At 43.6% G+C, this 25,851-nt stretch overlaps 1 pseudogene; it reads right to left on the bottom strand.

Moving 5' to 3' along the window:
- Positions 1–549: 549 nt before the first annotated feature.
- LOC116099972 lies at positions 550–25,851 on the bottom strand (annotated as a pseudogene).

Here is a 25,851-nt window from a genome sequence, read left to right as displayed (position 1 = left end):
AAACACACATAAATAAGTAATTAATAATTAAATCTTTTAAATTATATTTAATTACTTTACCCAGCCCACCCCTTTTAAGAGCAGTGTGTTACAGGTGACACACTGAAAAGCAAGAAGGCATTTTTTCATATTTTATTTATTTTCCTGAGAGAGGGTTTTACTAACTAGTCAATGCAAGCCTGGACCACAAGAGCCTCCTGCTTCAGCCTCTGGAGTGCTGGGGTTAAAGGAATGTGTCACATTCTGCCTGGTTTATTGCATGCTTGGTTGAGATGAAAATAAAAGAGGGAAAGGCAATCTATATCCCTTTTCAGTTAAATGGATGTGTGACTATATGTTGCATGTGTACACATGGTTGTGGGGGCCAGAACAGAGCATTGGATATGTTGGAACTGGAGTTATACACAGGCATAAGCTGCTAAATATGACCCAAACTTGGGTCCTTTGGAAGAGCAAAACATGATCCTAACCACTAAGCCATCTCTCCAGCCTCTTTATTTTTATTTTAATTTTTTAAATGTTAGCATTTAATTAGCTTCCGGCGTAGCTTTAAGCCACCAGAACACAGGCACCTCCAACACCCTTAATCTTCTCTTCAGCTCTTCTGCTGAGGAATTTGGCCCTCATGATGACAGGTTGCTTAGGGAGCTTTCCCTTGCCCAGAACTATGTAGTAGCCTGATCGAACAACATCAGTAATGGAAGCAGCTCCAGTCCTGGTTTTTGCTGCATTAACCCGCGTCTGCTCACTGACCAGTGTCCACAATTTATCCAGGTTGACAGTTGGACAGAAGTTCTGGTTCTTCTTCAAGTGGTAATGTGTGGGGCCCATGTCTCTCTGCTGCTGATACCTGGAGCTACAGCTCTTTGCTGCTGGGTCCTGGGCTGCACGGTGCATTAGTTAAAAGGAAGCAATGCATAAGTGAGATATTTTATTATAGAAAAGAGAAAATAGGCTGGTCATGTAGAGAGAAAGAAAGGAGAGGAAAGAGAGAGAGGAAAGAGAAGAGGAGGAGGAGGAGGAGAGAGAGAGAGAGAGGAAAGAAAGGAAACAAGAGAGCAAGAAGGCAAGAGAGAACAAAGAGCAAGAGAGAGAGGAAGAAGACAAGAGAAGAGAACAAAGAGCAAGAGAGAGAGGAAGAAGGTAAGAAGGCAAGAGAGGAAAGAGGACAAGAGAGAGAGGAGGGGGCAAATCACCCCTTATATTGTGTGAGGCGTGGCTATCTGTCTGTGGGGTGAGGCATGCCTGTTTGTGGTCAGATGACTGGGAGGAGGGTCCAGCTAGAATGCTGGGAGCTTGGAGTACTGTCTATCTGACAGAGCACACATCTCCTGCAGGGGCAGCTGTGAGAGGTTGTGACTGAAACAGGAGCCAAAGACTCAGTAGTTCTGGCCGAACACCTTCCATCCTTTTCAGGCAAAGATATTGCCAACTGGGTTGCCAGGATTCAGACCTATTACTCGACTGGGCCTAGGTTGCCTGAACAGACCACTGCCATACAGTAATGCCTCATACCAACTTTCCAATGTAACCTGGATGACATTTGTCAAAGGTGAACCTGTGGTGGTGCACGCCTCCAGCATTCCCAAGGCCTCCTGGGTGCTTCTTTCCAGTACTTACTGATGTGGCCATGGCGATGACTCACATGGCCCCAGAGTTTCCGGGTCTTCCTCAGTCATGATGGTATGGCAGTAGAAGAAAGGAAAGAGGCTCTCCAGCCTTTTTAAAGCATGTCTGTTTTAACTTCTATTATCATTCTTTTCTATGTGAAATTTGAGAATGAATCAAAAGCTAAGACTTCAGGGAGAGAAAGCAATGGCATTATCTTTATCTGTTGAGAACATCATCAGAAAACTAATTTGAGAAAGAAAAGACCAATTAATAGGAACAGAAAAGACTAGTGAGCTTCCTTTGATCTTAGAATTTATTAAATAGTAAAATAACCACTCTGTTTTATTAGGCACCATAAAACAGGGAAGGCAAAGGAAGCGGAAGCGGGCAGAGGTGACCTTAGAAGAAAGGGCAAATTCACTGCCAGAGCACCTCTGCCTGTCTGGCTCTCTGACAGAGCTGGGGGCAGCCTCTGTGTGGCTTACTGGCTATAGCACAGCTCTAGGTCCCCACCCTAGAGTAAGAGCAGGAAGAGGAGCTACCCACACTCCATCACTCAAGCTGTGCAGAGCATTCTCCACAGAGCACTGGATGGAGCAGAATGGGAGAAGTGGTTTCCCATTAACATCTAGAACTCTTAAGAAACTCAAACAAGTCAAGAGAAAAGAACAATAAACTCTGGGGCTGAGAAGATGGCTCAGTGGGTAAAGAGCCTGCCAAGAGAAATACAAGGACCTTAGTTCAGGTCCTCAGCACCCAATTAAAAAACCAGACATGGAGCACACACCTGGAAGCCCAGAGCTAGAGAAGCATGGGCAGGAAGATACTGTTTATCCGATGAGGCCAAATGATCAAGCCCTAGATTCAGCAAAACACCATCTAAAAAAAAAGAAAGAAAGAAAGAAAGAAAGAAACAGAAGCAACTGAAATAGAAGACATCAGACATCAACCCTTGTACACACCTGTCCTAGCCAGTGCACTCACCCATGCACACACACTCACAAATGTTATCAAATTTATAAATTTATAAATGTGCTATGGGCACAAATTTTGCAGCCAGTCCCACAACACCCAGAGGAAGCTCCACTCCCAAGAACTCTAACACTCCTAGGCACTCTAACACTCCCAGTATCAGAGGTGAGGAAGACACAACATCTGTCCCAACACCGGGAGTAACTGGGACCAGCAGGACCCAGGCACGCAGGAACTCTGCCAGCCTAGTGGTATGGGTTGCTTCTGGTCTGTCTGGGTTGGTGCCCTGAGCAGACCTTGGGGGCAAACTTTGCAGCCAACACCCAGAGGAAGCTCTACCCCCAGGAGCTCTAATGGGCCCAGGATCACAGGATCCCAAATCACAGGATCAAAGAGATAGCTTGACTCTGAGGAGTTCTGACACAATCAGGATCACAGGAAGGACAGGTTCCAGTCAGATTTAGCAAGGGCAGGTAGTACTAGAGATAACCAGATGGCAGGAGGCAAGCATAAGAACATAAGCAACAGAAACCAAGGTTACTTGGCATCATCAGAACCCAATTCTTCCACCATAGCAAGTCCTGGACACACCATCACACTGGAAAAGCAAGATTCAGATCTAAAATCACTTCTCATGATGATGATACAGGACTTTAATAAGGACATAAATAACTCCTTCAAAGAAATACAGGGGAACACAGGTAAACAGCTAGAAGCCCTTAAGGAGGAAACACAAAAATCCTTTAAAAAACACAATCAAACAGGTGAAGGAAATGAACAAAACCATCCATAATCTAAAAATGGAAGTAGAAACAATAAAGAAATCACAAAGGGAGACATCCCTGGAGTTAGAAAACCTAGGAAAGAAATCAGGAGTCATAGATACAAATATCACCAACAGAATATAAGAGATAGAAAAGAGAATCTCAGGGGCAGGAGACACCATAGAAAACATTGACACAACAGTCAAAGAAAATGCAAAAAGCAAAAAGCTCCTAACCCAAAACATCCAGGAAACCCAGGACGCAACGAGAAGACCAAACCTAAGGATAATAGGTGTAGAAGAAAGTGAAGACTTCCCAACTTAAAGAGCCGATAAATATCTTCAGCAAAATTATAGAAAAAATTTCCCTAACCTAAAGAAGAGATGCCCATGAACATACAAGAAACCTACAGAACTCCAAATAGACTGGACCAGAAAAGAAATTCCTCCCGTCACATAATAATCAAAACACCAAATGCATTAAACAAAGAAAAATTTTAAAAGCAGTAAAGGAAAAAGGTCAAGTAACCTATAAAGGAAGGCCTATCAGAATTACACCAGACTTCTCACCAGAGACTATGAAAGCTAGAAGATCCTGGGCAGATGTCATACAGACCCTAAGAGAACACAAATGTCAGCCCAGGCTACTATATCCAGCAAAACTCTCAATTACCATAGATGGAGAAAACAAGATATTCCATAACAAAATAAAATTTATACAATATCTTTCTACAAATCCAGCCCTACAAAGAATAATAGATGGAAAACATCGACATAAGAAGCAAAACTACACCCTAGAAGAAGCAAGAAAGTAATCTTTCAACAAATCCACACAAACCTAATTCCACCTCTTATAACAAAAATAACAGGAAGTAACAATTACTTTTTCTTAATATCAGTATGAAATTTAATATTACCAACATATCCTAATCAATTGAAATCCAAAAATATGAGGAATTAGAAATTTGTTAGCTGTCATCCAGTGGTCTCTCTAATTTGATAATTAGAGAACTAGGTCCAGTATTGTACAATCCATATATACTTTCTGCTTGTTTCTACATGACAGTGTCTTGCTGGGTGCCACATAATGGTCTTGAAATCAGGCTTCTCCTAACTCAGCCTCTCTATTAGTAGGATTGTTTATTTGATGTTTTCACACTATAATATGGTTTTCAGAACAGCTTACATATTTCAAATGTATTTATACAGCCAAAAGAAAGGTAAACAATTACCTTGGGAGATGGCTTGTAAGAGAACAACAAAGAGTGAGACTGAATACTTTGCTTGATGTTTGTAACTATTGTATCAAGTTTGAAGAAGAGGACTTTATAAGTTACTCTTTCTCTGAGATGAATGCTTTTTGAAATCACCACAGCCAATGAACCAGATTCTTACCCTCACCTAATGTCTGTGCCACCCTCCAAACAGAACCATTGTTCATTGAAACAATTGATGAATGACTTCATGGATAGACCCTCTTAATACACACACCATTTTTTAAATGAATGTAACCTGTTCTCTAGACTGAGAATGATGACAATCACTCAAGTCAAATAGCTTTGACCATAGCAGGGAATCTCTATCTAAAAATTGTGCCTACAATTCATTCCTTGGCGCAACAGAACTGTCAACTTTTAGCTTAGCTGCGATGGAGGTAAAATCCTTTGGTGATGTGAGGGTCATTGAAGTACAGCCTTATTACAATGAACTCCAATGTCTAAAAATTGTTCTTATTTTGGGGTTGTACCATAGTAAGAGCCAAGATTTTAAAGTCTACTAAATACAAAACAAACAAAAAGACTTTATATATTTATGTTCATTTAAGAAAATACTAGTAGTGATGTATTATTTTGAAGTATACAATTAATATGTTTGAAGTTATTTAAAATTTATATTGAGAAAAATGTATTTTCACTATTTCTGTAGATGAGCATCTAAAGACTTAAATTGATTGTTGTTTTATATCAAACAACTTTTATAATACTTATTTTTATTGTTATAATATTCTATAAATTTTAAGGAATATGACAAAAAAGATATTGTAGATATTGAAGGGGGTGTCTCTGGGAGGAGTTGAGGTACAAAAGGGAAACAAGAATGTGATTTAATTCTATCTACTTAAAATATGTTTTTAAATGTTAACAAATTCAGATAAATTAAAATCATGTAATTTTTCTCATCATATTGCAATAAAAGTTTAAAAAAATACTAGTAGTGATGTATTATTTTAAAATATACAGTTAATATGTTTGGAGTTATTTAAAATTTACATTGAGAAAAACACGTATTTTCAGTATTGATGTAGACAAGCATCTACATAAGACTGTTCAGTAGATTGTTGTTTTATATCAAGCAATTTTTATAATACCCATTTTTATTGTTACAAATATTTTATAAATTTTAAAGAATATGACAAAATAAAAAAAATGAAAGGTATTGCAGGTATTGAATGGGGTCTCTGGGAGGAGTTGGGGTACAAAAAGGAAATAAGAATGTAATGTAATTCTATTTACTTAAAATATGTTTTTAAATGTTAACAATTTCAGGTAAATTGAAATTATGTATCTTTCTCATCATAATGCAATAAAATTTAAATCAATTAAAAAATAAATAAATGTGCTAAAAAACTGAATAGGTATTTCTTTAAAACAAACAAACAAAAAAGAAAAAAAAAATGTAGGAGTTGGGCACTCACAAGGCAGAGAGAAAAGGCAGGCAGACAGCTGTGAGGCCCAGGTCAGCCAGGGCTACTCAGCTGGACCTCATCTCAAAACCATAAAGGAAGGGAGGAAAAAAGGATTCGGGGGTGGGGGAGGTGGGGGTCAATAAGAAAGACATGCCAGGCCATTGGATAGAGTTCAGTGAGTGAACGTATCTACTCATGCAAGCCTAAAGATCTGAGTTCAAGTTCTAAAACCCATACAGTGGTGGACAATGAGAACAACTCAAAAGTGCAATTAAAACAGCTGCTACAAAATAACTTCTTACAGAGAATTCAGAGGGTGAAGGCTGCCACAGCTGCTGGTAGGAATGTACAATGATGCACCACCATGGAAAATAGCAGGGGATGCCTCAACAGAGTCAAAATAGGCCTACTGCTTAGTATAACTATATTCCCTAATAGAATTTGTATTTAAATTAGAAGTTCTATCTGTCTGATACAGAAATCCCATTACAGTGTTGCTGCTGGGATCAATTGTAGTGTATCAAAGACATCCACACAGGCATATTCTCTATAGGACTATGCTAAGGACGCCTAGCTGTGAATGGTGGGTAAAGGAACTGTGGTACATATAGACAAAGAAATGTCCTTCAGCCTTTAGAAAGAACAAGAGCCTGTCGCTGTCAAGGTAGGGATGAACGGAGGGAGATATTTTGTAGAGTTGAACGTCTCAGGCACAGAAAGGTGGGCACGCTGGTCTCACAGAATAGGTTTTGATAAATCACTTATGGAATCTAATAATGTTACATTTTCCTCTTCTGAAAGTCAAAAACAGAATGTAGGTTATCAGAGGCTCGAGAGAGCTGGGACGGTGGACAAAGGTTTGGATGAGTTCTGGGGTGCAGTTAAGCAGAAGTACAGGTCCTAGATGAGCCACAGGAGAACCACAGACAGTAATGACCTGGACACTAAAACAAGAAAGAAAGACAAGAGGACTGTGGACATCAGGGTCAAGGTGATGGCTAAGCTAATTACTGTGATTTTATCATTTCACACTGTGTAAATGAATCGATCACAGTATTATACCACCATAAATATGCCTATGTCAAAAAAAAAAATTCTCAAACCACCATAATCCTGAGAACCACGGGAAAATCTTAGCAGAGGCCTTTAATCCCTGCCCTCTGGTTCTTGCCATCCAGCTGCAAAGATAAACCGAATCCCTCAAAACCACAGTGGCACTCAGAAGACAGGAGCCTAGGCCAGTGAGGAACAGTGTAGAAAGAAATTACTAGAAATAAGCAAACCTGTGCAGTCTTAGAGGCTGAGAAATTAGAGATCCAGACCAAGCTCCATCAGGTCGCCACAGAGCAGACAGTTCATGGCCACAGTTCATAGTTCATAGTTCATAGGCCATGCTTCCCTGCCACAGCACACTAGAACCAGCTTGTCTACATTCATGAAACAGCTCTGAATGATTCAGTAACCGTTACTCCTGTATCTCTGGAGTTCTGTGATCAAATGAGGAGCTTAGACGCCACGGCCTGGTGCAGTGCCAGAGAACTCTGGAGGGATGCGGTTCTTGATCATGTTTTCCTTCTAGGTCTTCGTAAGATGTTTAGTACCTAGACGATGCCAAATTAAGAAGGTCAACTAAATTGCCATGAGCATGGAAAAAGGGGCCAGGCATGAGAACATTAGTCTATAATCTCAGCACTCAAGAAGCTGAGTCAGGTAGACCAGGGAAGGTTTGAGGCCAGCCTAGTCCACACAGCAAGTTCCAGGCCACAAAGTGCTCCACAGTGAGACCATGTCTAAAACAAATTAAATAAAAAATATAAATATAAATATAAATAAATAAATAAATAAATAAATAAATAAATAAAAATGGCAGAAGAAAAATTCTGGGTTCTATATAGCCAAACTTTTTTCAAAACCAGGATGGGCTCATGCTCATACTGTGGAGCTAGTTATCGCAGGCTCGTAACAGGGAAGGAGGTCATAAATACTCCTGCTTCACTAAATGGACATGTTGTCGGGCTGCTTTCTAATATTTATGTTTTTGCTCACGGACTGGTGCTGTTTTCAGCCTTGACCAAGGAACCTTCTCTCTGCAGCGAGGAGTGGTTGGTACAGCCTCATGGAAAGTCAAGGTGCAGAGAACAAATGATCCTGGGAGCTCACTCTTAAATATAACAACCATAGCACCCTCTCCAAGGCTTGGGCAACATCATGAAAGTTAGAGACAGAATGAATCTAAAAGCCAGAGGATGCCGAGGAAGGCATGAAAAGCCTCTTCTGGGTATGATGTGGCCACAGCACTTGAACTCAGCAGCTGAGATGGCCTGCATAGCATCTGCAGAAGTCTGAGCCCCAAAACACTCAGCTGTAGTTGGGAATGGATTCATGGGCCCTGCCCTACCCAGGACAGTAAAAGAGAAGTCATCGCCTTCAGTGATGTAGCCGAAGGTAAGTGACTCAGGTTCCAGCTGACAGTGCCACACCCATGTCCACTGGAGTGGCCCTGATCACACCCACTGGATCACAAAGAAAAACAATAAAACAAAAAGTCATAAAGATGGTGTGGTGAGGGAGAGTCATAGTGAAGATGAAGGGAACTAAAGAGTGTGTGTGTGTGTGAGAGACCGTGTGTGTGTGTGTGTGTGTGTGTGTGTGTGTGTGTGTGTGTAGCAGTCAAAGAATAAATTAACTATAAAATCTGCAAAAGAAACTATATATATAAATATGATGTATGCATACCAAAATTGGTGTGTACATTTTTAGGAGTTATCACAGTTTGGTTTCTAAAAAGAAGGACCAAAGAGATGGCTCAACAGTTAAGAATGTGTCCTCTTCCAGAAGACCTGAATTCAGTTCCTGGCACCCATGTAGAGCGACTCACAAGCATCTGTAACTCCATGTACCAACGCAGATACAGGGAAATCCACGACACCTCCAGTATGCAGAGAGAGGACCCCAGGCTCCCCAATGGAATGCTTGTGTGCAGCCAACTGTGCACAAAAGGTTGAGGTAAAGGCCCACCCTGGTCCTCATTGTATTCAATACTCAGAGAGGTAGAAACACTTGCATAAAACTACCAAGACAGAAAGATCCCACAGCCTCACATAAGTGGATTGACATAGACTTAAAATCCAGGTAGGCAAGCACCATTTCACCTTGGCCTTGTCCTAGTACTACATAAAACTAAATGAGACTCTGCCCTTTTGGGGTTCCCCTGCTCTAGATGGCTATTCCCAGTTCATCATTGTCCCCCTGCAAGAGATCAATAGACATTTTGGATCCAAAATGTCATTGGCTGTCATTGGCTGTCTTCTTCCAGGGTAGGATGGGTGGGGACCAGAGATGGGTATGGATCTCTCTCTCCCACATCCTCAGTCTCCTTCATGGACTACAAGAATCAGTCAGAACAGTCAGTCAATCTCAGGAACTCCCACAAGGCTGGCAGTTGCAACTGCCCTAGGAAGGGTGCCCTGGAGAAATACAACTTTATCTGCTCAACAGCTACTTAAAATATGGTCTGCAGACTGTAGATGGAAGGTGAGCAGTCCTGTGGAAGCCTGTGAGATAATCAGATCCACCTCATACCCTCTATCATTGTCTGTCTTCTGTAGTTATGATGAAATTCTTTAGGCTAGATAGCTTATAAAGACTACAGGTTTGCTTGGCTTATTCTCTAGAAGATGGGAGTCCAAGAGTATAGTGTTGTACCTGCCTGTGATCTAAAAGCCTTGACATCTTATGGCAAGATCCTATGTAACATCTTCGACACAGGAGACAGGGCAAGTACACTGTCACATGTATCTCTTCCTCTTCTTATAAAGCCACTAATGTCATGATGGGAGCTCTACCCTGATGACCTCCTCTGATCAGCATTACCACCTCAAAAACCCCCATCTCCAAATACCAACAAGTGAACTGGGGTTCTAGCCTCTCAGCACATGAACTTTTGAAGACGACACTGAAACCACAGCACCCAGTGAACAAGAATGGGCACCTTCACAGAGCTTCCTGGAGGATCTAGAGTGCTAGAAAAAAAATTAACCAAATAGAAAAGACATGAAAGAGACCATTTCACAGCTAGCAGCAGCTGGCAACACGGCTTGAAAGGAGCCCTTCTTAAAGCCATCCCAAAGAAGTCCCCAGCCTCCACTAGCCACTGACTTCATGTGGTAAAGCCAGAGCCCACAAGGGCACAGGCTGTCTCTTTCCTGCTACATTGACACTGAGATCACCACTATGTGGGACATTCTATTCATTCCACAGGCTGTGACCTTGCTGCCAGTCATGGACTTCACTCCAGTGGCAAGACTCATATGCTGTGAGTCTGGCTCCTTCCCCAAGTGGTTCTGACACAGACCATAACAAACACCCAACAGGGTAATGATTAAGCCAGGAATCAAAAGAAACTCTGTTTATTTACAATTCTGGTCCCAATACATGGTGGAGAAGAGGGGGAGTAACCAGGACCTTTGGATGATACTGAGACAAATGAAAAACATGTCTGTACCTAAATTTACCACAGGCAGGTATGTACCTCGGGGCTACACAGTGGGCACAGGGAGGATGGAACCCAGTCTGGGGTGTTTATAGAAGGCTCCCCGGGAGAACACCCACTGCTAATGAGAAGCAGAGTCGCTGACAAACAGCTGGTACTCTTAATTGGTGGAAAACTGGAGCATTGTGATCCTTGGGCATAGGTGGGTGAGGCCTGGCCTCCCTTTAGTCTGAGACAAATATCAACACTTTCTCTGTTGTGGATTCAGCCCCAAGGTAAGTCCTCGGACCGTCTTAACTCTCCACCATCCGAGAGACAGATTCTTACAACTGCTGATGAGCTATCCTCTTTGGGAATTGGGTGACCTTGAGATGCCTCTCCAAGCTCGCTCTGGAAAGGAATGCCAGCAGGCAGGCAGTGGTGGTGCACACCTTTAATCCCAGCACTTGGGAGGCAGAGGCAGGTAGATTTCTGAGTTCAAGGCCAGCCTGCTCTACAGAGTGAGTTCCAGGACAGCCAGGGCTACACAGAGAAACCTTGTCTCGAAAAAACAAAAAAAAAAAACAAACAAAAAAAATTTGCAAATTCAGTGTGTTTATTGTGTGACCACTTGAGTTAACATAAAAAGGGAGAGTAAATGTAGACTTATATGGATAAACTCATATACCTTTATATAGATAGATACACATTTATACATACATATGTATCTTACATATGCATAAAATTGTATGCTTAATTCACATAAAATGTCCCCTAGCTTACACAACAAACCAGGAGCCATGAAGAAAAGAGAGGTTGTTTGTTTTGTTTTGTTTTGTTTTGTTCTTTAGTTCTTACTATCCTGGAATTCATCATATAGAGACCTGGTGAGCCTAAAACTCATAAAGATCCATGGGCCACATGCAATGACACATTTGGAAGGAGTGGAAGCCAGAGTGAACAACTTGCAGAGTTGGCTGTCCCTTTTATGTGAGTTCTAGGGACCAAACTGCAGTCTTCAGCTCTGTCTGGCAAGCACCTTTCCTGGCTAAGCCCGCACCAGCCCTGAGAGGAGGTGTTTTACTAAAGAAGTCTGCTTTCTTTTTTTTTTTTTTTTTTTTTTTTTTTTTTGGTTTTGGTTTTTCAAGACAGGGTTTCTCTGTGTAGCCCTGGCTGTCCAGGAACTCATTCTGTAGACCAGGCAGGCCTCGAACTCAGAAATCCACCTGCCTCTGCCTCCCAAGTGCTGGGATTAAAGGCGTGTACCACCACCACCCCCCGGCAGAAGTCTACTTTCAAAGTTTAAAGAGGGGAATGTGGAGCTAGGGTTAGGGAAGGGGGATGAGGGATGGTAGAGGAAGAAAGGGAAAAGGGAGAGAGGGAAGGAGGAAGGGAAGAAGGAAGGAAGGAAGGAAGGAAAGAAAAGGAAGGAAAGAATGAAGGAGAAAGTATAAGTGAGGAAGGGAGATGAGAATGCAACAGGAAGGGACCAGAAGGGAAGGGAAAGGAGGGGAGGGGAAGGCAGGGGGTAGAGAGGAGAGGAAGGGAACGAGGGGGAGGTGAGAGAAGGGAAGGGAAAGGGAAGGGAAGAGAAGAGAAGGGAGGAGAAGGGAAGGGAAGGAATGGGGAGGGGAGGGGAGGGATGGGGAGAACAGGGGGGGGGAAGGGGAGGAGAGGGAAAGGGAAGGAAAAGGAAGGGAAGGTGTGGTGATTTGAATATGCTTGGCCCAGGGAGTGAGTGGCACTATTAGGAGGTGTTGTCTTGTTGGAAGAAGTGTGTCACTGTGGGGTGAACTTGGAGACTCTCCTCCTAGCTGCCTAGGAGACAGTCTCTCCTGGTTGCCTTCGGATCAAGATGCAGAACTCTCAGCTCCTTCTCCAGCACCAGGTCTCCCTGCATGCTGCCATGCTTCCTGCCATGATGATAATGGACTAAACCCCTGAATCTGTAAGTCCACCCCAATTAAATTTGTCCTTTCTAAGAGTTGCCTCCGTCACGGTGTCTGTTCACAGCAATGGAACCCTTAACTAGGGCAGGGGTTGGGGGGAAGAAATGGGAGAGGAGGGGAGGGGAGGGAATGAGAGGGAGGGAAGGGGAGAAAAAGGAGAAATAAAGGAAAGATGAGTTTTGTACCCTGAAATGTTACTACATAAGTCACTAAGTTCAATTTTTTTTGTTTAAGAAATACATGAAAAGATGCTAGAAGCTGCTGGAGAGCAGAACTGGCCTTGAAACTGCCTACTCTCTCCATTTGCCCTGTGACTATCATCCTGGCCCGTATTCTCACTCTTCTCCTCTGGTAACTCACAAGCAGGGTTCACATGGTTTGGTCCCCCATGGAAAACGGATCACTCCATCCCAAATGCACTCCGACTCCTACTCTCCTATCACCATCTTAAATTGCCCAGGACTGATGGCTAGTCTTAGTTTTCAACTCAACTACAACTGGAATTAACTAAACCCAAGTAGCTGGGTCCAACTGTGAGGGGCTTTTTTAATTAAATCATCTGAAGTGGGAAGTCCCACCCTGCAGCGAGGAGACCCACCTCCAATCTGGGCACACCTTCTGGTGGTAGCCCATATAAAGGACATGGAAAAAAGGAAGCTCTCGCTCGTTGCCTGCTTGCCCTCACAAACACTGGCAAAGCCTTCTTTCCCTGGTATAGGAGCCTACTTCTTTGGAATTCTAGCATATACTGAAGGCCATCTGAACTAGACTGAACATGGTAGGGTACACTTATAATCCCAATGCTGGGCAAGAAGACACAGGCAGATGTCTGCTACCCTGCCCAACTTACTTGTTAGGTTCTAGGTTAAGACCCTGTCTTAAAAAAAAACAAGGTAGAGAGACAGTAGTCTCTGTCCTACACACACACACATGCAACATGAGCGCATGCGCACGCAACAGCGTTTTCAGACTCTCAGTGGGTTTTTCTGGCTTAGAGGTCACGATGCCAGCTCTCCTTGTATAGTGCTGGGACCCCAGCAGAAGCCCCTGGAGCTCCTTCCTGAAAGGCATTCTCCAGCCTCAGCCAGCCATTCTCTCAACAGAAGACCTGCATGCAGGGCCTTAGAACCAAGTGCCCACACAGTGCCCTGGAGAGTCAGACGGGAAGCCACAAGCTGTGAAGGCGACAGTACACAGTCTCTGAGACGACTCATGGTGGGCTAGGAGGACACTAATCCACAGATTCTGCAAGAGGAGGAAGGCAATACGCTTGAACTTCCCTGGAAAATCAGTGTGTAACTGGGAGAGAACCAATCACCTCCAGTGACGAACTCCCACATAGGTGTCCGACCCCAAGTGGTCAGCCCTGGGGTACATATACACATGAACAAGGCTGTGTGTGTGTGTGTGTGTGTGTGTGTGTGTGTGTGTGTGTGTGTGTGTGTAATGCTAAAGAAGAGACCATGACTTGTGAAGGCTCGATGCCTCAGTGTAGGGAAATGCCAGGACAGGGAAACAGGAGTGGTGGGTTAGTGAGCAGTGGGGAGGGAGAGGATGGAATAGGGGGGCTTTCAAAGGGGAAATGAGGAAAGGGGATAAAATTTGAAATGTAAATAAAGAAAATATCTAATAAAAAGAAAAGAAAAGAAAGCAAAGTGAAGGAAAAAAAAGAGAGAGACCATGAATTTTAGGAAGGCCTTGCAGGAGTTGGAGGGGAGTTGAAACAACAGGAATGATATCGCCATAGTGCTCATGAAAGAGACTCTTGAAACGGAAACCCACTGTTAGTTAAGAAATCAGCACGCGAGGGCCGCACACAGTACAGCATTTGTGATCTTGCGTTACTGCTTTGGGCTATTTGTTTGGGTGCTGGGAATGAAGCCAGCACCCAGTAGGGAAGCACTCTGCCCCTGAGTTGCACCCCTAGCCCGTGCGATCGCTTTCTTTCTTCATCTAATTTCCTTTTTGCTTTTCAGGTTTTTTTTTTATTAGCACATATTAAATATACACAATGTTGGGTTTTAGCACACTTTCAAACAACACCTATGTAGTGTATTTTGGTGCTCCTCATCCTACCACCCTCTCTTGCCCCCCTCCCATTCCTGCTGGTCCCCTTCCTCTTCCCGGCTAGTCACCTGCGGTGGTCTGCATGACGATAGCCCTCGGAGTGGCTCATGTATTTGGACACTTAGTACCCAGTCTAAAGAGAAGAGCCATTTCCAGTTGCCCAGTCTGCTTCACCCTTCCGTTTGAAAACACGAGTTCTCTCAGCTTCCTGCTCCCGACGCCACGCCTGCGGCTGGCTGCCAGGCTTCCGCACTGTTATGAACTCTTACTCTTTGAAGCCAAAACCCAAGTTAAACCCTTCCTTTTATAAACTGTCTTGCTGTGGTGTTCCATCACAGCAACAGAAAAGCAACTGATGCAGCACCCTCTACTTTTTAAATGCCAAATTCAAAGAGGACGGTCTGTCAGCTCCGCAAGCCTTCTTCAAAAACTCACGCCCGACTTGTATTTAAGAAGTGAAAGGAAGTCAGATTTGTTTATCGATCATCCACTTAATTACCAAATTCAACAGTCTGCATTCTCAAAATGTGATTGATTAGTGGCAGGAACCTAATATGACAAATGAGCAGCCCGACACGGGGCTAGACAGGTCAGGATCTGGGCCTCCAAATGTTTCACACCGTTTCATTTCTACAGCCTGGAAGGGTCTCTCGGTTGAAAAACCAACCTCCTCACCTGACACACAGGGTTTTCTCCCCAAGTATTCTTATTAGGAGTCAAGATCTGTCCATATAAAAGTTCCTTTTATGTTGGTATTTTAATTGAACACTAAAAAAATAACAGTTCCTGGAATACAAGATTTAGTGTAGCACATAAAAATATAAAATGACAATAATAAAAAAAATACCTATTCCACTCACATAAATTAAGGCAAAGCCCTAAAACTTCAGCCCGATGAATATCATATATTCTGCATTTGATTTTCCATTTTGCCCCAGAAATGTAATAAATTACAAAATATTAGCATGCTATGGCACAACCTGGGAGCTGATCAGACACATAATTCTTCCCTAAAACGCTGAGGCCGTTTCTTATCATATTTGTCTTTCCAAATCTTTATTAACTCCACCAGAAGAGCTTATTGAAGGCCTCCCTTCATCCCGACCTCAGGGGCTTTCAGCCAGTAAAAACAAAACAAATTAGAACCCTGATATTCCCATACATAAGGGGGGAAATCAATAGTTTTAATTTTCACGTTGAGGCCCACAATTTTCAACTGACGGCCTCAGCAGGTTTTAATGGACACAAACAATTTACTTTTACTGTTTTAATTGTTTTTAGTCAATCACTTTTTATTGCCTCTCTACATCTGACTAAACAAATTAATCGAGCTATATTCATAAATGATGACTTGCTAAAATGGCCAGTTATGTATATTTTACTATTGAAATCTCAAATCCAGGCAACTTTGAGAATGGCCGGTCCAAAAGGTGTCATGGCTCTGACAGCAAAAAGTAAAGCAAGGAAGGAGAAAGAGACAGGGGAGTGACCTCGAGTGGGTGAGGGCACCGAGGGCCATCCCACGAGTCCTTTCTGTTAACCAAATGGAAGTGAATTCCCTTCTTCCCTGGGGAGAGGTCGCAGGGGTCCCAAGGCAGCCTGAGGCAGGTGAGAGCTGCCCCTGCTGACTTCATTAGGAGGGTTTACAACCCAGGCTAGCTGTAGTCAAGCAGGCTGCTCGCATCTGCCACTTTCTTCAGAATTGAAGAAATCTTCCCCAGTTTCAGAACACCAAGTAACATCCTGAGCTGCTGCCCTTTATGTCTATAAGTGGGTCCTTTATGCCTTGCAGGCAAGCATCAGAAATGCCCCTGAGGCTGAGAAAGCTTGGGCACAGCACAGCTTGCCCTCCCTTTAAACTAACGTCCCCGCACTGTGGCTCACAGAGTAAAAGGCTCTTGCTGCCAAGCCTGGTGACCTGGATTGATACCCAGAACCCACGTGGTGGAAAGAGAAAACCAACTCCCAGGAGCAGTCCTCTGACCTCCACAAGTGTTTTGAGACGTACCACACACACATACACACACACACACACACACACACACACACACAAGCATGCACGTGCGTACAAGCACTGTAGCACAAAAAATAAATAAATGTTAAAAAAATAAACAAATGTAACTAAGCATTGATCTGAACTATCTTGCCTAATAAAAGTACCTGGTGCCCCCAAAGTGTTACATTTCAACTTGTAGGTTAGCTCATCAGAGGACCCCTGCCCTGGCTGGATCTGAATCTTCAGTGGACGTTAATGAATCCCAGCTGTCAGCCCTGTTTATAGAACTGAGTTTTCCAGCAGAGACAGCAAACTTTGATACGTCAAGGCTTCTTTACATCTCAGTAGAGAACAGCTCTGTCGTAGCGGACTCTGACTTCTGCAAAGCCACTTATAGCATCCTCCCAAAAAAAAAAAAAAAAAAAAAATTTAAAGAGAAGAGACAAGAAGTGGGGGCGATAGAAAGCTTGCCTAGCACTTGTGAGGCCATAGGTTCAATCCTCAGCACTGTCAGAGGCAGAGAAAGAGAGACAGACAGGCAGAGATAGAGAGAAATCATCCCACTAAGGCCAGGGCTTTTGCCCTGCAAGCATGTGACCATAGCACCAACCACGCACACACACACACACATAGTGTATGTGTGTGTGGGGTGGGGGTGTCTGTGTATGTGTGTGTGTGTGTGTGTGCGTGCGCACACTTGAGTAGTGCAGTGTGTGTTATGTATGCATGTGTGTGCAGAGACTACGTAGCAATATCAGCTATCCACCTACTCTCCACTGCATCCCTTGAGCCAGGACCTTTCCCTGAACCTGCAGCTCTTGGATTGTCTAGATCAGCTAGGCAGCCAGCCCCATGGCCCTCCTATCCTCACCTCCCAGTCAGGCATTACAGTTATCCACAGTCATGCTGGCTTTCTCATGCAACTCAAGTCCTCACACCTATGTGGCAAGTACTTTCCCTCCCAAGCCAAGGCTCCCACCCTGACCAGCACACATCTTGAAATGAGCATGAGCTGGAGACACAAGATTCGGCTGTTCCGGTTGTCATATAAACTCTGAACTGATTCTGAGCCATATCTGGTACTCTGAATAAGCCACAGTGAGATATGACTTAGAAGAAGTTGGGTGTGGTGGAGCCTTGGTCTGTAAGCATGGCACCTTCCTCTTCATGAGGGACTCTCATGAGAAGGAGCCCTCATCATGCTCCTAACTGCCATCTTTAAACTAACTCCCCTGGATACCTGTGGACATCCCTATGGACAAGTTCTGCCAGGCCCAAAGACTTGATTTATTAACACACTCCAGCAATCAACCCCTTGAAATCTCTGACTTGACCCAAAGGGCAAATAATGACTCCTTTTAATTGTGATAAATCACTCTGAAGTAGGCAAATATTTGATTCCCAATTAATTTGCCAGCAGCGACAGGATGGTTGCTCCATGGTCCCTTTGAGTTCCCCAGTAGGACTGAGGGCAGATCTGAATGACAGGACAGGTGGCTGACAGTGACTTACAGGGAGTGAGATTGGGAAAAAGCAACACACTCAGAGAAAATCAATGTGCATATCCGAATTAGAGATTAGATGTAACAGGTAAAAACTTCAAATAAACTAGAAGTCATTCTCTGGCAAAATTCATCTAAGATGACATAATTCCAGGGCCAGAAATGTCAATCAAGCCTGGACTAGAGGTGCACACCTGCAATGGCAGCTGCTCAAGACATCAGAGCAGAAGAATAACAAGTTCAAGACCTGCCTATGCAAAAATGAATTCAAAGCCGGCCTGGGCAACTCAGTAAGTTGGCCCTATCTCAAAATAAAAACTAAGAGGTCTGGGGACAAGCTCAGTGGCGGGGTGCTTACACGGCATACACAAAGCTCTGGGTTCAGCCTTTGGTATCACACACATATACACATAAGATAAAATAAGTGTTTTTAAAAAAGAAAAATAAATTGGTAAAATCAGTATGCCTTTAGCAAGTCTGAGAATAACAGAGACATCAAACACCAATATCAGGCATGAAAAGAGATGCACAACAGAACCTGAAGCCAGGTAAGGGGGTGTTGTGATTTTAATACGTCCTCCCAAACTTATGCTGTGATGTAGCTGACACTCTGACGTTACTGAGAGGTGGGACCTTAACACTGAGTACCCTGAGGCGGTCTTCCCTTCACAGACAGATGAATGTGGATCGTATGGCTGGACGTTACAGAAGTGGCTTTGTTATCAAGTCCCCATCTACCACAAACATACCTTTGTGTCACCACATCAGGACCTCTTACATCCGCCCTCTTTCACAAGCAAGTGTACTCTTTTACTATGTGATGCTCTCAGCCATGAAAACAAATGATCCTATGACTTGTCAGCATGCTAAAGGAGAAGAGTCATACCTACTAATGCAGTAAAACATTCAACAAAATCAAAGATGAATTCATGGGAAAAAAAAAAAGAAAAAACCTCATCACACTAAGAATACAGAAGAACTGCCTCAGCTTAACAAAGAGTGTCTACAAAACCCCAGCTGGCGGAGCATGGTGAGGTGCGCTCTCTCAAGACGACCCTCACTTAACACAGTTCATTCTGGGAGTCCTAACACTGCAGTAAAGCCAGGAGGAAAAGCGCACACATCGTGAAAGAGAAATGACAGCTCCTGATGCAACTGTGTGCACAGGACAACCCAGAGTGTCTATCAAAGTCCTTCAGTAAACCACAAAGTCACTAACAGAACGGGAAAGTGAGCACCACAGGATTCAGGTAGCGAGATCATTACACAAAACACAAAGCTCAATCCCACCCCTGTGCTGCTTGTGTCCCTTGGGTCTGTATTTTCTTTAATGCATCATTAGGCTACTGTGGTGTGGTGTGGATGGGACACAATAGCCTCAGATTGCTATACACTCAGGCTTTATTGATATAGTCTATTGTCCAGACCTGTGCAATCTACTTCTATACTAAACACCCCGAGTAACTGTCACACAGTGGTAGGCCTTTTTATATTTACTGAAACATAAGAAAGGTAAGTTAAAAATACTAGGTTCTAGGAATGTTTGGATCTCCTTACAATCTTATGGACTACTACTCTAGCAAGATTGTCTCTGTCACTGGGCAAAATGTTATCATGCAGCACGTGACTACATATGAAAAATGAATACATGCCCAGTGAGATGGCTCAGCAGGTGATGGTATTTACTGCCCAGCCTGATGACCTGGGTTTGATCCTCGGAACCCATGTGGTGAAAAAGAGATTCTATTCTCACAAGCTGTACTCTGACCTTTGTCCATCTGCGCACGCACATAAGTAAGTAAGTAAGTAAATAAATAAATAAATAAATAATAAATGTGAAAAATGAAGGTTTGATAACTAGATTTTAAAACAATCCAATACCATATTTCTCCCAAAACATCCTAGCAGTGTCAAAAATAGAAGAAGAAAGAAAACAGGACTGCGTAATCATACCAAAGAAAATGAAGTTCTCAAATGTATTGGGAACAGAATACATAGATGATCTATATGCTGAAAATTACAAATTTCTGATTAAAGAAAAGAAAACAAGTAAGAACTAAAATGAAGGGACTGAAAAGCTGGCCCAGTGGTAAAGGTGCTTCCTGCTCTCCCTGGGGACCCGAGTTTAGCTCCCAGCACTCACGTCTGATGGCTCACGACTATCTATAACTCCAGCCAGCGCCAAGGGATCCAGCACCCTCTCCTGGCATGCATGGGCACCTGTATTCATGTGCATGGACCCCCACACAGACATACACACATTTGCATAATTAAAAAAGAACTACACATATGAAAAAGTATATCATGTTCATTGACCAGCAGACCTATTCAAGCCAGAACCTCTCTCCCAAACAGCTCTCTAGGTGTACGTTCATTTCTAACCAGTAAGTAAAACTTACTGAAACAAACTAGACAATGAAATCATGGGTTTTTCTAAAAAGAGATGAAGAGGGGCCTGGAGAATTGGCTCAGCAGCCAAGGGCACTCACTGCCTACTCTTCTAGAGAACCTGGATTCAGTTCCTAGCACCCACATGGCCACGAACAACCATCTGGAACTTCAGTCCCAAGGAATCTGACACCCTCTTCTGGCTTGTCAACAAGATATATATGTGGTACACAGATGCACGGATGAAACACCCATACATGTAAAATAAAAGATAAATAGATCTCAAAAAAGAAATGTAAAAGGATGACATGATTGAGACCAGCTCTACTTGTCGTCAAGGCTCAGTACGTGCACAGTCATCAAAATAATATGGCGCAGGTGAACAGAGATACACAGATCAACATGACAGAATAAACAGTCCAGAAGGAACTGTAAAATATGCTGTGCTTATTTCCTACAGAACTTCGAAGTCAACTTCCTGGAAGGATGGCTTCTCCGGTGAGTGTTGCTGGAGCAAATGACGTTCATAAGGCAAAACAAGCAAAGACCTGACTCTGACACACTACTCAAAAGCCGTCATGGGCATGAGAGTAGAAAACGCACCCGCTGACATTCAGAAGATACCACGAAGAAAATGTCCGGGATTCAGGGCTAGGCCATGAGCTGTGTGGTCTGCCACCAAAAGCATGGTCCATAAAAGGACAAACGGAAGAACAGGATAGAATAAGGGGAAAGGAAATAAGCCACATCTAGGAGACATTTTAGCAGGCCAAAGATACATAGGCTATATAAAGATCTCTAAAGCCAGAAGACTAAGAGCAAAGGTTTGACTCAAAATGAGCATGAGCTGGGTGCCTTGATGCACACTTTTGATTCTAGTACTCAGGAGGCAGAGTCAAATGGAGCCCTGAGAGTTCAAGGACAGCCAGAGGTACATAGTGCAGGACTCTTTAAAAAAAATCAGACTCCATGCCCTCTCTCTCTCTCTCTCTCTCTCTCTCTCTCTCTCTCTCTCTCTCTCTCTGTGTGTGTGTGTGTGTGTGTGTGTGTGTTTCCAGAAGAGGACATCAGATGCCTTGGTTCCTGGTTCCTGGAACTAGAGTTCCAGGTAATTGTGAGTCACCATGTGGGTGCTGAGAACCAAACCCAGATCCTCTGCAAGGACAGCAAGTGCTTCTAACCACTGAATCGTCTCTCCAGCCCCCAGAGGGTCAATCCATCAGGCCACACTAAAAGCTCTAGAGTCCTTCAGTATAGAGCTGTGCTTCTGTGCAGTGAGCTCAGCTTATCACTTAAGCCAGTGGTTTAAGACTGGCTTAGATTGGATCCTGGCTGTGTGACCTGGCGGAAACCCCTTAGCCTCTGAGGCTTCAGTGTCCTCTCCTATAAAATGGATACACAGTGATGATGTGGAGCACTGAGAACTATGCCTAAGGACTTCCACGCAGCAGCCAGTCCTACTCTTTGCTGCTTCCCTAGAAGAAAGAGGTCACTGGCTTTGTCTTTCCTTCCAAAGAAGATGGAATTTACATTTGACCCGGGTGGGTGTTGTAACAACAAGGAAAGGCCATATGTCAAACTTTGTCCCTCAGGAACAAGGAGAAACAACTAAAGAGCTATCACAAACCCCTAAATCTTGATCTTTTAATGGCCACAGTGACTGATCCTTTGATAGCTAACACCCTGCTCCACCGCCATAAATGGTTCATTCTTTTCAGGGTTGCAAAGGGACATTTTACAGCCATCTCTTCATTGATCCCATGGCTTATTGGCATGCCACAGCTGAGCCAACGGAGCCTTTGCAACAGCTTAGAGCAACAAAACCCTCCATTTGCAAGTGTGGTGATTAATCGTGCGCTCTGTGGTGGCCATGTGGCTGCCTCACACCAACCACACAAGAATTAGTTTAAAGAAAAGGCTCCTGTGTATTGGGTTGAAGAAACAATTTTTCATTTGTGGAGACCTAGATTCAAGCCTCACAGAGGCCACCAGGGGACACAGCTTCTGTGGTCTCAGTCTAATCCACAATTGGCCCGATGGGAACAAAAATCCACCTCAAAGAACATTCATCAAAGAGAGAGGACTGTCACATGGGAAGAGCTGTGATACAGAGAAGCTAGGAAGCTACAGTGAGCATGGTCAATGGTTCCTCTTCCAGCAGAAGCTCAGACAGGGCTAAAGTGATGGACACTATCACCAGCCATCCCCAAGTCTGCTCTCCCACCCCAGGCTAACACATTGACAATCCATCTCCAGGGATTTGGCTGTTCTGGGCACTTCACATAAATGCAATTATGCTGTTGTTAAAAACGTGCGTTCTTTTGTGCCCATCACTCACAAGTCCTACCAAGGCTGCCCATGTTCTCTTAACTGGTGACAGCCTACATTCAGGAGAGTGCAGGTCTCTCAGGAGCCCACAGTGTAGAATGGTTTCCATGGAGTTTCCTCCACATAGCACATTTCTAAGGTATGTCCCTGCTGTGGTATAGAATAGTCCCTCAATGCAGCTGAATAATATTTTAAAATACAGACAAACCACATTTCTTTTGTTTGATATTGGATGGTTGGTTGGTTTGCATGTTTTCTAGTGCTTATGAAAACTACAGCCATGAAAATCCATGTACACGTCCCACAATGTTTAGGAGTAGGATAGCTGGTGCTTACGTTCATTGTTTTGTGTTTATTTTTATGAAGAACTGATACTTTCCACTGTATCTGCACCAAAATCTCCATTCCAATGGAAGTCCCAGCTTCTCAACCTACCACTCGCTATTGTCTTTTGTATGCCGGTTATCCTTGGGGGGGATAGAAACTGATCAATCGACCTGACTGAAAACATTTTTCTGTGTGTTTCTTGGGTGTTTTATTTGGAAAAACATCTGTTCAAAACTCTTGTTTTCAGTTTTTCCCTTTTATTTGTTGTACTTGTGTGAGCATGTGCAAACACTCTCCAGCCATGGGTCTCTTCCATGTGGAGGTCAGAGGATTACTTTCTGAGTCAGTTCTACCCTTCCACCACATGGGTTCCTGGGATCGAGCCCAGATCACCGGGACTGGCTGCAGACACATTAACCCACTAAGCCACCTCACTTACCATTTAAAAATATTCTGTGCACTTTACAATTAGGTTTTTCTGGTTCTGCAAGCTTGTTTGTCTATACTGAGGCTTGCTATACAGCTTAGGCTGCCCTAGAACTCATGACCTGTCATGCTTCTGCCACCTGTCTAGTAATTTGATTTTTTTTTTATTTTCCTGTATTTTTATTTATGTGGGTATGGATATGCATGTACTGAGTATGTGAGCATGTTCTTGGGGACCCAGATGAATAGAGCCCTAGAGCTGCAGTTAGCAGGTGTGAGCCACCTGCTGTGGATCCTGGGAACTAAACTTGGGTCCTCTGGAAGAGCAAAAGGGACTCTTTAACTGCTAAGCCTTAATTCAACTTTTAAATTGTTGAGTTAAGGGCCGGAGCGAGCAGGGCCAGAGCAAGCGGGGCGGCAGAGGTCCTGAGTTCAATTCCCAGCAGCCACACACATGATGGCTCATGGCCATCTGTACAGCTACAGGGTACTCATATACATAAAATAAGTAAAAATAAATCTTTTTTTAAAAATTGTTAAGAAAGCTTTTTATATATTTAGATGCCAGCTCTCCATCAGTCACACGATTTGCAAAGACCTTCTGCAGTTCTGTGAACCATCTCTTCACTTTTGAAATCCAATTTTTAATTTTTCTTGTCATGTTGCTTGTGCTTTACTTTGAGGATCACTTTAAGTAACAAAGACAGGGCACTCTGAGTCACTATAAAGACTGGCAGTTAGACCCAGCCAGTGGCTCGGTGGGTAAAGATGTTGACTACCAAACTTGAAGACTTTAGCTCGATCTGAGGGAGCAGTGTGGTAGGAAGAGACTGGGCTCCAGCCAGTAATCCTCTGACTTCTTCACACATGCTGCAGAGCTCTCTTGTCCCTATCTCACATGAGGGTGGGGTTGTTAGAGACTGCGATACGCTTTTACTTAAAGTCAAAAACTCTCCAAACCACGATTTGTGTCTGTAGTTTCTTATCAATCCACAAAGTGGTTCTAACCGATCCATGGTTTTAAAATCTGCATTTTCAACACCTACAAAACTAATTGAAGGGCTGGCCCTACCACAGTAATGGGCCAGCCGCACTACTTGGGCTGGCTCCTAGATATCTTGTGACACTGTCTTCTTGATCATCAGTAGCTGGCTTAGAGGACCAGCTCTTGGTCGGCTCCCTCCCTGCAACTTCACAACAAACTGTTTCCATGTTGAAAATCATATCGGTTGCACATCCCAGCTCACTCCCAGAAGGAAGCATGGGCTGCTCTCTCAGGAACGTTCCCTGTGGCTGTCTGTCTTCGTGATGGACACTTCTCAACCGCACTATCTAGCTCCCTGTCTCCTCCCATCTCATCCTTCCCTAGGCCAGTAGAGGTACCAGGCAATGGCACTAGAGCGTCAGCACCAACCCTTGCCTCAACTACATAAAACCAAGGGTCTTTGAAATATGCAAATACTAGCTTGTTGGACACCTTTGGAGTCAGCATTTTCTTGCTTACAAATGGCAATATGACCCAAAGCAGCTCAGATCAAAGAAGTTTGGAAGATCCTGGCTCAGAGTCCCAAATACTAGGAGAAGTAAAAAGTGAACGGGGCCAGGACTGGCTAAAATGATGAACTGAATGCTGGGTAGCTTTGCACCCACACCTGCATCCGGTAGTCTCCGCATTACCTCGTTGTTCTTTCTCTACACCAAAGACCAAGACACTTGATACAGGGTGGTTCCTACACTCATATCCCACATTTCTGACAGGAAAGAACCTCGGCTTTTCTTCGTGAGCTCCATTTTCAGGACGTCTAAGAGGAGAAACTGATTGGATGTTCATTTTTGAACCAATCATAGCAGCCAGGGAATGAGCTACTGTGATTGGCTAGGTTGCATAAGCGAACAACCCATCAGACAATGACTGCAGTTAGAGGAGCTCCGGATCCTGGAAGAGACTGCTAAGGAAGTGCCGGAAGCCAGGAAGGAGGGTCTCTGTGAACTGGCTGCGCGTTGCCTGTAGACACCACTGCAGTACTAGTTAACCTAATATCAAGGAAATAGGCTAGGAAGGAACAAAAGGGTGACCTAGTACTTCCATTGTTTCCATTGAATCATGTTTTCAATGAACCATTCACTACCAAATATTTCTTATAGTCCTAGGGTTGGGTTGGAGGGGAAAGGGGGTCTTTACGAATGAGTAAACCGAGACCAAGAAAAATTGCTTCCCTTATCCAGGTTTCCAAGTTAAGAAGTGACGTCACTGCCACTCTAGTCATGCCAAATTCTTCATCCAGCATCTCCTGTGATTTTATTGTAGGATATCCATACCTGCATAAGCAGGAGAATCCATCAAAGCTATTGCGAACTCCTCCAT

The sequence above is a fragment of the Mastomys coucha genome, unplaced genomic scaffold (genome assembly GCF_008632895.1).
Source record: "Mastomys coucha isolate ucsf_1 unplaced genomic scaffold, UCSF_Mcou_1 pScaffold20, whole genome shotgun sequence".
Classification (NCBI taxonomy): domain Eukaryota; kingdom Metazoa; phylum Chordata; class Mammalia; order Rodentia; family Muridae; genus Mastomys; species Mastomys coucha.
Note: the sequence above shows the minus strand (reverse complement) of the source record. Positions and strands in the feature narration are given on the sequence as shown.